At 34.9% G+C, this 16,633-nt stretch overlaps 1 protein-coding gene across 2 annotated transcripts in view; it reads right to left on the reverse strand.

Moving 5' to 3' along the window:
* Window positions 1-16,633, reverse strand: part of FER (FER tyrosine kinase) — a 146,641-nt gene that overhangs the window by 18,900 nt on the left and 111,108 nt on the right. The gene's annotated exons all lie outside the window — the stretch shown is intronic.

The raw sequence follows: 16,633 nt of genomic DNA on the forward strand, positions 1-16,633 counted from the left end.
TAATAATGGGCAGACCAACAAAATTTCAAATGCAATTTGTGACACAAGCTGCTCATTTATGTACAGAAAAGTACTACATATGTTGCCACCTGGGTACAGGTAGGTTCCTAAAAAGTCAGATGTTGGAATTTCAAATGACTGCTACATTGCCTATACTATTTGCCTCAAAACCTGAATCTACTGCATTGTCACTGTAATATACCCTCTCCTTTCAAAAATATTGAACTTTCCTACTACCAAAAGCATGCCATTTATGGAATCATAGCATAAATACTAAAACCCTAGGCAATTCTAAAAAAGCTGGTGAGACATGTGGTTGTAATTTAATGAATTTGCACTGTCAATTTGAATACAAGACTGCTCAAACCCTACAGAAAATTCTGTAAGTGTGCACTGAAAATCAGGCCTTGTAGTACATCAGGGACTGATGAGACATCATCACCAGCATTATTTACAAGGAGGTGATGAAACAGGAACTTCAAAAATGAGGGTTCTAATTTTAATTATTTTGAATTTTAATCTATTTAATACCAGGGAGCATTCAAAAGGTCATTGATATTATAAGGTAAGACAAACATCTTACTTCTTTAAAGAAAAGCTTCCACATAGGCCAGTTGGAAGCCAGTAACTAGCAGTGTAAAACAGGTCAATACTGGGTCTGATCCTGCTGAACATCATTAATAATCTGGATGTCCCTGCCCATGCCAGGGGGGTTGGAACTAGATGATCTTAAGGTCTTTTCCAACCCTAACCATTCTATGATTTTATGATTCTATGATGGGGTAGAGTGCACCCTCAGGAAGTTTGCTATGCCTCCTTTCACCAAGCAAGGTACTAACTTCCTGCTAGTTCTTACTGGCTGCAAAAGTTCTATTCCTCTGCACAGCTTAGCTCTGCTGACTTCTTTTCCAATATAAAAAAATTACATACTCCTGATCTGACGGTTACAGGAGATAGGAAATATTTTGCCCAACTGCTATAACAAAACATGTCTGCAATCTTAACCATGACAAAGTAACTGTAGCAATGCAGTATCATCAAAGGTAATCATAATTATTTATAGCTTTGACTTGGGAACATGACTTTCTCCTGCTCATTAACACCATTTCCTATAATTATTCTATGTATAAACAGCAGAGGTCTCAGGGCTTCCACAGTTTGAAGAAGCAAAACAAATAAAAATGGAAAAAAATTACAGAAAATAAAAGGAACGGCAGCACCAATGGCACAAATCAGGTAAGTAAGTACAAGTTAAAAACAGAAAGTCAAGTATTATTGTTATTATGAAGCTATTTATAAGGCAAGGAACAAAAGAAATAACAAATTAAATTATTCAGAACAATTGGAAGAGTAGAGCTATGAATTGAAAATTATGATACACGTTTTCAGTATTTCTCCATGGGCTTTAAGAGTACGTTAGTGACATAGTATGTGGAATTATAAAGAAGTAACATTTACTAGCTTTTCTTAAAGGTAGGAAGAATAAAATCAAGTTCATAGAAGTGTGCATATTAAACCAAAAAGAAAGATAGGTTAGGTAATTTGGAAGGGATATTAGGTAATCTTGTCACACATGGTTTTAAAATATTTATCTCATATGTGTTATAAAGGAAAATATGTCAGCTAACATTGCAGTTCAACATAATACAAGAGCTGTAGGTATGTACAAAACCTCTAAACTCCACCTATTGCAATTAAGTAGAACTGAAACATAAACTGAGGACATTACAGGAATTCTTTCCATTCATCCCAGAACCATCTTTTATTTACAAAAGAACAAACACTTCCACAACAATTATCTAATGTATAAAATGCTTGCAACATTTTGAAGAACAGCAATAATTTTAATAGGGACCAGAGATCAAATTTTAGCCTATTATACCTTATAAGGTAGACAATGGTAGTGCTTTCACTTAAAATCCTTACTCTACTCTGTAAAAATTTGGGGTTTTGATTTTGTAATGAATTGATAATTGATAAATGCTGAATGTTCAGTGGATCCCACAGTTCTACATGCCCACATGAAGCACTTTCTCTTCCATTTTTTGTTAGATGGCTCTCACTACAGAAACTGGGTATTTGTCAAAGTGAGGCAGGTATCTATTGAAGTACTGAGACATCCTTTCCACAACAGACTGTGCAATATTTTAATTATTTTCTTCTTTCATCATGGTTTCTAAAACTTGTAAACCCATGGTGACAGTGGCATGTCCATCTGGAAAGCCTGAGATCAATTCCATTACCTAGTGACATTAAGAATTACTAACAGCCTTCCTCAACTGCACCTATCATGCTACAAATCAAAAGATCTGGAGACGGATTTCTTGCATTCACTTTTTAATTTTACCCTTCTAGCCTTTTTCTGGAGACTTTGTAATCACCTTACTGGTGAAAAAATTTGCCTGCCTCTCTTGCATCTGTTTCTTTGAAAAATGTTTAGCTAAAGTATATGGAACATTTAGGGGACAAAGGGGAAAACTGCAGATGGGGCTATACCACTGTGATGTGTGTGGAATATTTTTTGTAATACACAGTTTCTACAGGACTAAAATTCTATGTCATTTGGATATGCAAGTCAACTGTAAGTAGGACTGTTAAACCATCACTAAAGCTGGATTTAATGATGAAAACAACCCCCAGAAAGAAATCCCTAGTCTCAACTCACAACAGAGAAGAAAGTTTGAAAGAGATGAGGTTGGAATATAAACAGGTAATGAAGTTGGCATTGTGAGCCAAATCTTCCTATGTATAAATAAAAAATGAAAAAAAAGTACTTTGCGTACAGTTAAAACACTCCATGTGTCTTTCTTCACTAATTATTTTATGTAAATGTAAACCACAGTGTGAAATCCAATCCTGGCTCTACTGAAGTTAACTATCTTAATGGAATTAGGATTTCAACCATTGTTTTTAAGCTGAATTTGTTCAAATATTTGACTATACTTTCTTCCAACTTTGTTCAGTTTTTCTATAAGCAGATACAAAGAAATTATGCACAGCTGCTCTCCATATTAACTAACAGGGGTGTGACACACAGAAAAGTGGGACCTAAGAATTGCCCTGGTGACAGGACAAAGTAAATTTCCTTCTCCCATAAAGAATAAAAATATCAGCTTCTATTAGAAGCACATAGTTAGTGTTTGTTGACTGCAACAATAACAACTATGGCAACTAGCATCATAAGAAAAGAAACATATTCTCCATATCTATATTCTAGTTTTCCCTAGCTTGGGACATGTTTACTTTATGCACTCCCTTTCCACAAATACAGACTCCAAGTGATACAATATTCAGCTTCTGTTTTGAAAATATTTTTATTAGATCAACTAATAATTAAATCATTTTACTGCTTTTACTATTCACAATGCAATTTGTTAACTTTATTGTATAATTCAAAGCAAACATTTTTATCCTTTGCATTTTTATTATTCAGCTTTCTCTGTCCATTAGTTTTGGCTATACTTTTGTTTTCTCCCCAAGTTAGTAAATTATTTCCCACTTTCTAATAATCAGTGTCCAAGAGTTGCATGCAGTGTTCTGTTCACTGTATCTCACTGCTCCCTTACAGACTCTTTTCTACTGATTTCTAGTATGTGGAAAACTATAGCACCTCTCTAAGTATCTCTGTAGAAGAGATACAGATGATACAATATACTAGATACAAAATTAATTTGTCTTGAATATACATAGAAGAAACATAGAAGCAGTATACAATTCATCAGTGAAATGAAATTTGTGTCTATAGGCCAGAATCTCTGAGGAAATACCTGAACAATATTTCAAGGTTGTTTTTTTTTTTCATATTAAGTCAAGTAGCTGCAGATAGCAACTTAGCCTATGGAGATTTGAATCATGTCCAACAGGTACCTCCACATTAGCAAATAATTCAGTGCAAGAGAAGCAGATAAACATACTGAAGAAGCTGGTGCAGAGGCTCCTTCAATTTCCATTACATACAGCTACAGAGGTTAACTTGGGATCAGACGCAGTCTGCTTTTATGTGCCAAACATGGTCTCACACTGTGTGCAGCAAAGCTATCATAGAAATTTTGGCTTCCTCAACTGCAGGCTTCTTTAGGGAGCACCATTTTTTTAACTTTGCCCTATCCCATGCCAATGTCAGCAGCACATGCCACATCAGAGCCCCTGTCACTGTTGCTCACGGAAGACTCCCCACTATTTCTGCGCATCTTCATAGCAGTTTTGAGTTATGTCATTGCTCCTGATGACTATCGTACCTTCCTCCTCCACATTTAGACAACATCTACTGCAAGAGGTTCAAAATATTAGTAGAGGTGAATAGTGTAGTTTTAAAATATAGGTTAAAACTATCATAGAAAAATACTGGCTCACTGTCAAATGTAAGAGATTACCAAGTACTACATCAATTGCTACAAAATACTCCCCAAAAGGAAGCTGAAGCACCTCAATTCAATAGCTACTTGATAGTTAAAAAAAAAAATAAAATCAAGAACTGCCTCTTTAAGAAAGAAGTATGTCTTTGTATTTGACACAGACAAATCTTTCAGAACTTTTATAGTCTTCTAAGAATTCTGTCTGCCCTTCTAAGCATTCTGTCTGCGTAACTCTCTCAGAAGGTTACAATGCTCTCTGGTGGTAGGAAAGATGGGTATTTACTTGTAAACAACAGCTAGTTTCAATTTACAACTGAAATTCAGCTGTGTTATAGAAGAATAATGAAATACACAAATGTTAAACAAACCTTTAGAAACTAAAATACCTTAATACATAACCAGGATAAATAAATACACCTGTAACCACAGTAATAGTATTTCACACTTGAGTTCAGCTAAAATAAGACAATAGCAGCATGGTAGACCTTGTCATCTCTCTATGATATTCAGAATTTCCATTCAGAAGCATGATAAACCCTGGTCATTTCAACCTGAAAGGTATCAAGCACATATCTAAGACTAAATTTTTTTTTTTTAATCTAAGCAGTTACAATAGCTACCATAAGGATTAATTGCAATACAAAAGGGAGGCAAGTCAAGAAAATGAGGAGAGAGTAGGACTTTATGATTCCATTCATAAGCCTGCAAGAGGCTAAGAAACTAGTGCGGATAATTATGTGCAAGAGAGTATGGTCTGCAAAAGCAATAATGGGAAGAAAGGGTGGCTTCCTTGAAGTGAATGATAAGTCAGGAAGGTTTATAATACCAAACAGGAAGAACAGTCAGTTCATTTGGTACTGAATTGGAATGGACATGTTTATAAACAGCTAAGAAGTAATATTAATAGCAGGAAAGTTTAAAACCTCCTTATTTAAGAATTTTAAGCTTACTCCTCAAAAATCAATCTCCAAAATCCTGCCCAGAAATTACTTCAAAAGCAGGAAGCCTTTTGAATCAAGTATTTTTACTTACTCTGTGATCCTAACTCCTATATATAGTTCTTTAAAACTGGGACTTGGCCCTTATTTCACTGATCTATTTTTATTTCCCAGAACCCATGAGACTTGATGAAGTATCTGACATCTAGCTTTGCCAGGAGCTTTTTCTGTCAGGCTTGAGTGACTCAGCTTAAAACTGTGAACAAGAAGATACTGTAACATTGATTCAACAATTCTTACAGCTCCATGCAGCTTGATGATCTCCATCAATCTTCCCAACCAGTTAACACGCCGATAAGGCTTTCTTCACTGTACACTGCCTTACATAAGGGATTTTGAAATAGCCTTTGACAATGAGTCAACTAGTCCCTATTTCATTCAATATGATTTAATGATTTAAAAATGTTTAATAAAAGCATATCCCTGCCCTATAATTCTGCCAAACAAGATACAAAAGGCTGAGAACTACAGAGCAATGACAAAATGTGAGAGAATGCAACATGCACTTAGCATACAGTATGTTCTATTCCACTAATTCTCAGCTACTGTGATTCCTTTAAAATGCATTAGATCAGAATCTTTTTGTGAGCAGTATCTATCAGAACTGAATTTACCCTCAAACTGGTCTGATCATGCACAACTTCACCTAAGTTTCTCTCAGCTTTATGAGAAAAATATGATTCTCAAAGATTAACAATAAACTGGGAAACAAATTTCTTTGGTATGTAGAACTACATTGCATCTATTATCATACAGAAGCAATATATTCTCTAAACCATAATATTTTTCAGTTGCATTAACTTTAAAACTGATTTCTTTCACGAAAGCATACTATACCCCATTTTACACTGTTCTTTCAGCTGTTTTTCACTATGTACACAGCAACACACCTACGGTGAATGTGATACTTCAGTGGAAGAACTACAGGTATGTGAGCCTTGGAGGCACTTTAAAAACCTCCTGAGGCACTGAAAGAATTGCAGTAGAGTAAGATATATCATCAATAGTACTATCTGAAAAAACAGTGGATAAACATTTTGTCAAATCCACAAAACAGGTGTAACCTAGTATTACTGCTTATATAAATATTTATGTATGTGTGTATAAAAATTAGAAAAGGGAAATATGTTTATTTTCCCCAGGAAAGCAATTTGGGAATTTATTACTCATTACCACTGACACACAGCCTAAGACTTTTTTATTAAAATCAAAGCAGTTTCCTGTCCAAGACAACTGGATTACATTCCTCTTCAGAATGGCATGAATCAGCATTAGGAAGGCAATAAAATATTAAACCAATACATGATATCTCTGTGCAACACGTATTTCCTTTTCTAGAAACACTAATGAGAATTTTCTGCTGTAAGAAAGTAAACAGGAAAAGTTCTACACCCTAAGGAAAACACAACAAGCAAGCTTTGGGTTTACTAAACAAACACTGAAACAAATGCTATGGTCAATAGTCTCTGCTCAAAGAACTACCCTGCACCTCATTTCTAAAATGACTGGCTTTTAGTTGAATGCATTCTTCCTTTCCTCCCCAATCTACCTTCTGCTTCTGTCTTATCCTATCTTCTAACTCACTGCTTATCACCTACCACTAACGCCACCTTTAACCACTGCAAAAATGAAATTCTGCAGTTCATCTTTTTGGTACACATTATCACAAAATACAGCTTAAAAATGCTGTGGAAATACCAGCAGTGGTATAGTCAGCCAAAGACATGGTTTGGATCTCCTGGTTCTGAAGTATTTGATACCTGATGGCATCTGATGAGGGGGTGTTTGAACTTTCTGGGCAGATTTAATACAAAACTTGGAAATCCAAAAAGAACAGTAAATGAGAAGAATTACTGCTGTAGCTTCATGGCAATGACTACAGCAACTTATTAAATAACATATTGGCATGGCTTAACCCCAGCTGGTAAGCCAGCACCACATAGCCATTTGCTCACACCCCACCCTTCCCTCCTCGCTGGGTAGGATGGGGAGGAGAACTGAAGGAACACAAACTCCATGGGCTGACATAAGAACAGCTTAATAACTAACATACAATATACTACTACTACCACCAATAATAATAATGATAATGGAAATAACAAGGGGAGAGAATATAAAACTAAAAGGGGAAGGGAAAAGAAAACAATAAACACAAGTGATGCACAATACAATTGCTCACCACTGACCAATACCCGAACCAGCCTGAGCAGCGATATGCCCCTCCAAGTAACTCCCTCCAGTTTACATACTGAGTATGATGTGCTGTTAAAATCAGCATGGCAAGTTGCGTTTAATGGACTGAGGTAAACACACGACACTGGTTTTCCAACATCTCTTGCTCTGAGACTTTGGTATGTGGGCTCAGTTCATTTTTCACTACAATTTAACAGTAAAATTCTTGAAAGATGGTAAGTAAATCACTATTTTATATAACCAGATAGCCATTGATAACAAATTAATTTACTTCTAATTTGTGGAATAAAATTTAATCTGCCCCTAAAAAGTTGCAGCTTTTCATTTACTATTGAATTTCAAAGGGAGGCTAGGACCCTTGGTTGAATAATGATTTCTCTTGATATCTCTTCATACTTTCAGGTTCGCACCTTAATGTTTTCTCCCAATTATTATTACTAAAGCTACAACGTTCACTATATATAACTTTAAAATCCTTTAAAAAAACCTGTTTAAGGAATAGACATATACTTCAAGAAAGTGGGTAACAGAGCTATTCCTGAAAGAGTATACAAATATTTACACTGTTAAACATTAGGTGCATTTTCCTCTCTGGAAGACATTAGGGAATTTGAAAAGTATTTGCAAATTATGTCATTTGCTTCACAAATACACTATACACAAACTGTCAAAATCTGGAGAAACACATCTAATGGCATACAGGAACTTCTTGTTCTTCCTCTTGAAAGTTTCACAGTAAGTAACAGAAATTTAAACCCTTGCTCAATAATGAAAGCTAAGAGAACATGGAACTGTTAAAAATGAATCACCTGAAACTAAAATACAGAGTTGTCTACATGCAATACTAATCTAATTAGTATCGCACACATATTGAAAGTAAATAATCTCTTTTCTGTGCATGCTTCTGCATAAAGTATACAGGTACGTCCTTTGACAACAGTTCCAGAGTACATGCTTATTGACCCTATATAACACAACAGCCTTGTTATTTCTCTAAACAGCAGATGTCACAAAGCTTTTTACTTTTACCACAGAAATTAATTACATTTCATCCACTATTCTCCACTGCAACAGGACTATGCAAGTAGGGAGAATATTATTCATACTATGTAGGAAAGCCATATGACTTTATGATCACCACAACAGCTTTCACAAATACTAGCTGTATGTTATTTTTTATCTGTTTCAATATTCTCTATTCTCATTTTTTACTTTTCATTTAATTAGAGCCTGTTGCCCTCATGCAGTGAGTAGATTATTATAAACCAATGTTATTAAAATGATTTTGCATGAATAATACTTGTAAATTCCCAATATTTAGCAACAAAAAGTAGAATTGCAGTTAAACAGAAACAATCCTAACATGAGACCGTAACAGGCAAAATACTACAGCTTGCTAAACAGGGTGAGGAAGTCTATGAAAATTTGCTTACACTTCCTTCAATTGCATTTGCTTTATTTTGAGTAATTTCTTTACTCATTTTTCAAGAAGGAATTTTCCGTATCAGGGATATCGCAGATATACATTGACTCAACTCCACAAAGGCAAAAAAATAAGGTATTTTTCAGAATATGCATCTTCTGGAACAAAAAAAGACCTAAACCGTCTTTGAAATTTCTTATGAATTATCACCAAAGAATTTCTTCTGATTTCTTAGAATAAATATCATTCTATAATCAGCTTTTGACACTTAAATTTCTCCCCACTGTATACACCCACTAATTTTTCTAATGCAACTTTGTTTTGGTGTTACACACAATAAGAACAGCTGTCTCACAAGCATAAAATAGATACACTTCTAAAAGAACAGATCATGACAAGATGCATTATATAAACTATTTACTACAGCATCTCAGAGTATTCTGAAGACACACTTTGTATTACCCTTTCGGACCCTCTGATGAGCCTTGAGACCCAAACCTGAGCTCAGCATGCCATAAAGACGAGACCATTATCTGAGATGTCAAGGTCTGGATTCATTGTTAACTCACTCAAACACTTAAGAGCACAAATACCAGGTAGCTACAAAGACAGTTGTGCTTTACCTATGCTGTAACGAGGACAAGTAATATTTCCTTCCTTATAAATTTTCCTTTTGCAATTTTTTTTTCTCATTCTCAGCCAATTATGCTATAAAACCTGGAAAGGTAAGGACAATGGAAAAGAAAGGTACAAAATCTCAGAATGAGAAACCCTGGACCATCAGAAAGTAAAGAAACATTAAATGTGGGTTTAGGCTCATTTTCTCACAAAATATTATCCTAAAACTGGCACTTTTTCTTTCCTTTTATATTTGTATACAATGTAAACAATGCATACTCCTTGGCAAGGATTTCTTGTGTTCTTTCTTCACGGTGTCAAATCACCTTCCTATGCTGTGTGCCCAGGAACCCAGCTCCATGCTCAAGTCGCACTCCTTCCCACAAATGCCTGGGCAAATATCTGAAGAGTTTCATCACCTCCCATGTGTAAACTGCTCCCATAGCTCCCTCCCCAGTGACCCCCCCCGTCCCCCAACATTCTGATTGTAGAGATTATATCCCAGTGATTTTCAGTCATGTTATCTTTCAGGCATCGAGGTCCTTGAACAAAGAGAGCTGACCAGTTCATTAGAATAAGGATATGATTATATGGGTAATTCTTTAAAATCAGTTAATACTGCAAAGTATTTAATTTACAAATGAACTTGGATACCATGATAATATTACACTACTAATTAAATATTATGACTTTTATTTTCATTAATCTCCTCATGTTACATTAGGGAAATTTTGGTCTGTCAGTGTGTCCATGAATGCACTGAATGGAAAACCCAAGTTATGATCTTCTACCCCTCTCCTCACCCCCTTCTCACTGCCCCCCCCCCCCCCCAATCCCCCCCATCATCAAGAAATCCTTAGTTAGTACCATGAATTTTCAAGAAAACAAGAATGGTTTTTAGCAGTGTAAAAAATGGGTGTGTTCAGGTACAGATACTAACTATGGAAGGTCATTCATTTCAAAGCAGTCCAGTTCAGAATGAGGCAAAAGATGTTCCCAGTTAAGCAGTATGTAATATCTTACATCCAATATAAATCCAGTGACTGTCATTATCAGTTTTCACATGGGAAACAATGCTTTCTTTAAAGAAAAGACAGAGCAGAGAGGCCAAGAAACTCTAGTGGCCATGGAAATCCTGAAATCTAAGGAAATCTTTTATATCACCACATATATTTTTATTGCAATAGTTTATCGTCAATATGGATATCACATTTTTTTAAAATAACAAGGTCTACAAAATAATTCTATAATAATATGCTAAAGAATTTATTCCTACCTTTAGTTTGAGACATTTTATCATCATCCTAGGTGACATACTGAAACATCAGAGGTCTGAAATAATTCAATATTTTCCCCATTTTACAGGGAACACGTAAAGGATGATATTCAAGCACAAGCTGAATAAGTAGCACTGGGGAAAGTTTACTGTAAAATTAAACTATCGACCTCATTGAAACCTTTAGCTGTCACTTCAAAGCATTAATACAAAGGACCGTGTTTGGCTGATCATGCTAGATTACCCCGGTGCCATTCAGCTGATACACAGACTGTTTATTAGCTTGATATCAGATTAAATATAAAGGAAATTTCAATTAAATAAGATTTAATGTTATAACTGCCTTATCAAAAGAAAATTCAGTCATGGCAAGAAATACTAAATTTCCCTCTATTTATTTCATATGAAGTTAACTGCAGTTTGCCATTCCAAACTGAGAAACCCTATACTAAATTTGCCTCTGGGAACTATTAATTATTAATATTAGCCTCCAAATGACCACAGTTAAACTAAAACTTTGTTTTGCAGTTGTATGAATAGATGCCTTATAATTTAATGTTTAAAAACAAGAGTAACAAATGGTAGAGATAACTGGTGATGCAAATTCCCAAAGGCAAAAAAATCTGTCCTAACAGCAGTTCAATAATGTGCTATTCTTAATAAAAAAAAAAAGAGACCAGAATTTCAAGTTCCATCATTAATGTGTTTATCATTAAGTTAACATAACCGTATGTATAATCTACTCCTTATTTATGTAATGCAAAACACCAAAAATCTCCAATTCAGAAATATATTTCCTGTATATTCTGACCCCTTTGGTAACAGGTCTGCATCAAGCATAATTCAGGAATATACAAAAGAGCATGATCTTACTGAGATAGCATGATACGTTGAGATTTACAGTAAACAAAAATGTATTCAGGCATCTCTTATATCATATTCTGACCATCCAAATCCATGCATCTGCTACTCTAATTCGAAGTCTTCTGCAGCAGTGCCAAAGCTAAATCTGAGATACTAATCTGCTTATAAGAGAGGTCATGGGGAATTTCAACTAAGGCACACAAGGTGAAGAAGTATCAACTTCTGCAACAAATGCACCATCTGCAAAGAAAAAAATTACCACTCTCCCTTTTAAAATCTTTTCTTATTCATCCATTCCAGAATTCAGCAGCTTAGGGAAACAGATAACCGATTAGAAGGCAGCTCACTTTTTACTGAGAAGCAGCTCTTCATCATAGTTCACATCCACTTACATAACAGCATGCTTAGAATTCAATAATATCTCCAATTTATTATAATGAATTTAAAGTATACAATATCAATAGTATTTAATGTAGTGGTAGTAATATCTAATGGGTTTGGATATTTATGTTTTCCCTAGTTTTTTCCTTAATACTGTCAGATCAGAATCATACAAGCTCATTGAAGAATAATCATGTTGCTCAAATAAGATTTCAGGCAACCAGAAGTGATTCAACTCAAACCTCTCTGGAATCAATCTACATTTACCAATATGACAGTGGAGATGACTGTAAGTTGCAGAAAAAAAATCCCTTGAAAACCTTGAAAATCTATTTTTAAAAGGAGAAACCTGGGATATAATACCATAATATATTCCTATGTGAAAAAACAATTCCCTGGAGAGCTTGAAAGCACTAATGCATTTGTATTGATAAATATGGTCCAGAATGGAGTTTAGATAGCCACTGAGGAAAAAAGGGATCTTCTGCAGACCCACTACCTTAACCTCTGTGCACCTCGGAGCACAGAGACAGGCTGTCAACTTCATAAGTCTTGGTCCAGTGTGCTGCAGAGCTGATTTTCTGGGCTGTAAGCACACACTGCTGGGTAATGTCCAATGTTTCAAACAGCAGGATGCCCAAGTTCTTCTCCACAGGGCTACTCTCAACCCCTTAATCCCCTGGTCTGTCTTGACACTGGGCATTGATCTGACACAGGTGCAGGACCTTGCACTTGGCCTTGCTGAACCTCGTGAGGCTCACATGAAATTATTAATTAAAAAAAACAAACCCAAAGCCCTGGTTCTTAATGCATTTGTAAAAGCTCTTAAAAAAGCCAAAAATCAATCTACTTCTCAAGTAAAGCATAAACTGTCTGCAGATCACAATCAAGGAACACAGTAGCTAACAGAAAAAAAAAAAATTCTGCCAGTTTCAGTTAGGTTTATATATGCATTACCTGTAGACAAAGCTACAACACAATTTTCCACACAGAGATATTTTTAGGACCTAACTGTGTTTTTGATTTTGAAAGGTTGTACTAACTATCAAATGATAAAACCAGAATAAATCCTCCTCAAAACTGCTTCTCTCAATATTAAAATATTTTTCCAACTGACTTCTACCATAATCTGAATTATTTTCTTCACAAAATGGTGGTAATGAGAGGTGAAAATAAAACAAACAATAGGTATGTTCAAATTCTCTGAATCAGTTAGCTGCAGCTTCTCTCCTATATTCCTACAGACTGTTTTGGAAACCAAACATAAATTATGAACAAATGCATTCCTCATATGCAAATCAAATACTGGAAAATATACCCATAAATGCTTATTGAACCAACTGAAATTATCACATCTCCATCTTTATCTTCTCTTTCTAATTAACAGAAAAAATGGAACTATCTAAACAATGCCATATGGTAAAAATGAAAAGTGAGAAACTATTCGTCAACCTCATGTTAATTAAATGGAGATGAAAACATTAAATTCTTCTATATATATTCAACCACTCCTTTCATTACTTTTAATAACATCTTTTCATGCAGCTTTTTTCTTTTCTCATTTAAGCCCACTCATTTCTGCTCTTTAAACAGAACAAAGAGAGAGCAAAGAACAAGTGATATCTTGATGCTTGAGGAGATGAAAATGTGGATCAAATAATCACTCACATGCATTAAGCATTCTAACTCTGATGAATTTTCACTTTAGATTTCTAACTACTGAAACACCATAGCACACAGGAAAATAGAAAAGAAAGAGCAGATTAGGTGTTGCACTGATGTCAGTACTGAAAGGCTAAGTTAATATATAACTCAAATAACAATTTCAGAAAGCTAGTACAGATTTAGATAGAATTTCAGAATATAAAGGCTAAGTATAGCTAGTATATATAGGTACACTATAGTATGCTATATAGGCATATAGGTAAGATTTAGGTAGAATTTTAAAATATAAAGGCTAAGTTTAGCTAATATACTTAGTATGTATAGTATATATTAGTACAGTGTATAGTATATATAGTATATACTAGTGTAGAGGCTACAACTAAAAAGTGACATTAAAAATAACTTTCTTAGACTGATAAGCAGCCTTTATTTTCACATTAACAAGTCAAATGCACATGGTACTAAATTACAGCCACCTAAACTACTAAAAAACATATGAGGATTCTGAAAACAATCTGCAAAAGAAGAAATAGAATACTACAGAAAAGCAACAGCATGAAGCAAAACAATTGGTTTGGTGTAACCTACATAATAGAAACCATTTCTAATTACATATTACTCATCTTTCTTAACATTAATCAAAGTAACCAAAGCCTATGAACTTTAAACAAAATAAAAAACATTCCACTGCTTAGTCCATCTTTACCTGAGAGCCACTTTCAGCTGATGAAGTTTCTGAAGTTTATTGTTCTTTCAAAAAACAACTATTATTTTAACATGTTAAATCTTCCTACTATAAACTGTTTTTTTCCATTCTAATCTACCTGTTCTCAACATTAAATGTACCCATTACTGATTTGTCTTACCTGACCTAAAAAGGAGGAAACAAGGCCTCCCAAATTCCTTGTATAGATCACACAGTCACACAGCTGTACCTCTGGTGCCTGGGTAAGAAGGGGCTGAATCTCCAGTGGGGTTCTGAGTTCTGAACCCCTCGAGCTTGCTTATACAGCATGAAACAGTTTGATTTTTCCCTGCTAGCCTGTCATTCCCTTGTCTTGTGAATCTGCAGCACAGAACCAAGAGCATTGTTCCTATCACTGGGCAACAGGTTCAAAATACCCGGCAAGCAACAGATGCTTGGTGCTTCTGTGGCAGACAGCATTTCCAGACAAATGCATCTCCAGCCACCCCTTCTCTGGAAGCCAAGAAATCATGAATAAATGCTCAGACACCTCAAACGGGGGAACAGACCTAGAAAAATGTGCATGCTAAACCCACTGAAGTGCAGTTTAGCCTTTGGTAAAATTCAGTTTAAAAATTCAAGAGCGACTGTTTTTTGTTTGGTAAGCATTTGCCAATTAACCTATATTAGCAATTCAAAAAAGCTCTCACTCAGAAGTCCCTCAAAAATTTCTGCTAAAATTAATTATTTTAGCAGAAATTTTTGGTTGCTGTCCTGATTCAGAAATTTTCATTATATTTACCTATCAAATTCAGAAGAAATAGCTCATAAATATAATAAACATATATTATGGCCAACCACATAAAACTGGAAACAATCCTGAATACCCCAGAAAGTAAGACTGACAAAATAATACTGGAAATGCATATTTTGATTTATTAACCTGTGAGTTTCATAAAAGTAAGCCATTTTCCTGAAGTCACTCTTTGCTTGATTGGTTGCACTTCAAAATTGTATCTTTCTTCAGGATAGGTCTACTAAAAATTTTGTTTCTCCCATTAAGGAAAGTGGTAGCTCTCTCTGATAAACTCATATGACAATCTGTGATAAGAATAAACAAACTTTGTGAAGATTCTGAAAGTTAAAAAGTCAACATGGTGAAAGACCTCTTTCCCTACTTGTACTACAGTATGTTTAACTCAGGTGTGTGCATTGGCAGGTCTATGGCACTAATGAAACAGATTGGACTATAGCTATGTTTCCTGACTTGAGATCTGTATGACATTTGTATTTAGCTTTCTAACTGAAAGCAATGACACAATTAAATCTTCATATGGTAAGACACTGCTACATATATCTTCTCTCTGAATCACTATTAGCTTTTTTAAACATACCTTAAGAATAGCTGGTCCTATTCACTAAAACCAAGTGCACCTTTCAGAGCTACATTGAAGCCACATTGTGATCTACAGCCATTAGAACAGTACTAATCCACACAGACATGCAGAGATACCTTCTTCCCAGAATTAAATAAAGGGGGGAGAAGAAGGGAAAGCATTTCTCAAAAAAAATTTTTGGGGGTAAAACTATTTATATTTTGCAGGCCTCACTCTACCATTTAACAAATAAATACCTTTCCTTTCCTCAGTAATTACAATTATTAACTAGGACATTAAACAATACATTTCTAACAAATTTTAGCTGTTTGGCAATTATTTTTCCCTCTAATTTTAACTTCTAAGAACACAGGAGTTCTAAACAGGCACTTGTGATTTAACACTGATCTGATAGTTACAGAAATTATTAGGCATTGGAGCATTTATGTGGCTAGTGTAAATCACTAATGCTGTGATTTGCTCTGACTTTTTATGCTGTTATTTTCTCGGCAAACAGAGCCAGGCTCTGAAACCCATTCTCCTATGACACAATGCTGGGACCTTAATCCTATTTTTTGCCGTGGTGCTTACAATGCTTTTCTGGGATTTCCCAAAAGGAATATTCCACAGTTTTATATTGTGTGTTTTCGGGTATTTTTTTGATCTTTTCAGTGCTTCTTTTATATCATGATCTTGCATAAGTTTTCAAATTAACTTGTGCTTCCAAATATTTTTCCAAATTTTGCAAACAGTATAAGATTACTATTCCATTTAAGCTTCCTTAAATCAAGTTCAACGC

Source organism: Pezoporus occidentalis, unplaced genomic scaffold (genome assembly GCF_034315485.1).
Source record: "Pezoporus occidentalis ecotype Australia unplaced genomic scaffold, CSIRO_AGI_Poc_V1 ctg84, whole genome shotgun sequence".
NCBI lineage: Eukaryota > Metazoa > Chordata > Aves > Psittaciformes > Psittacidae > Pezoporus > Pezoporus occidentalis.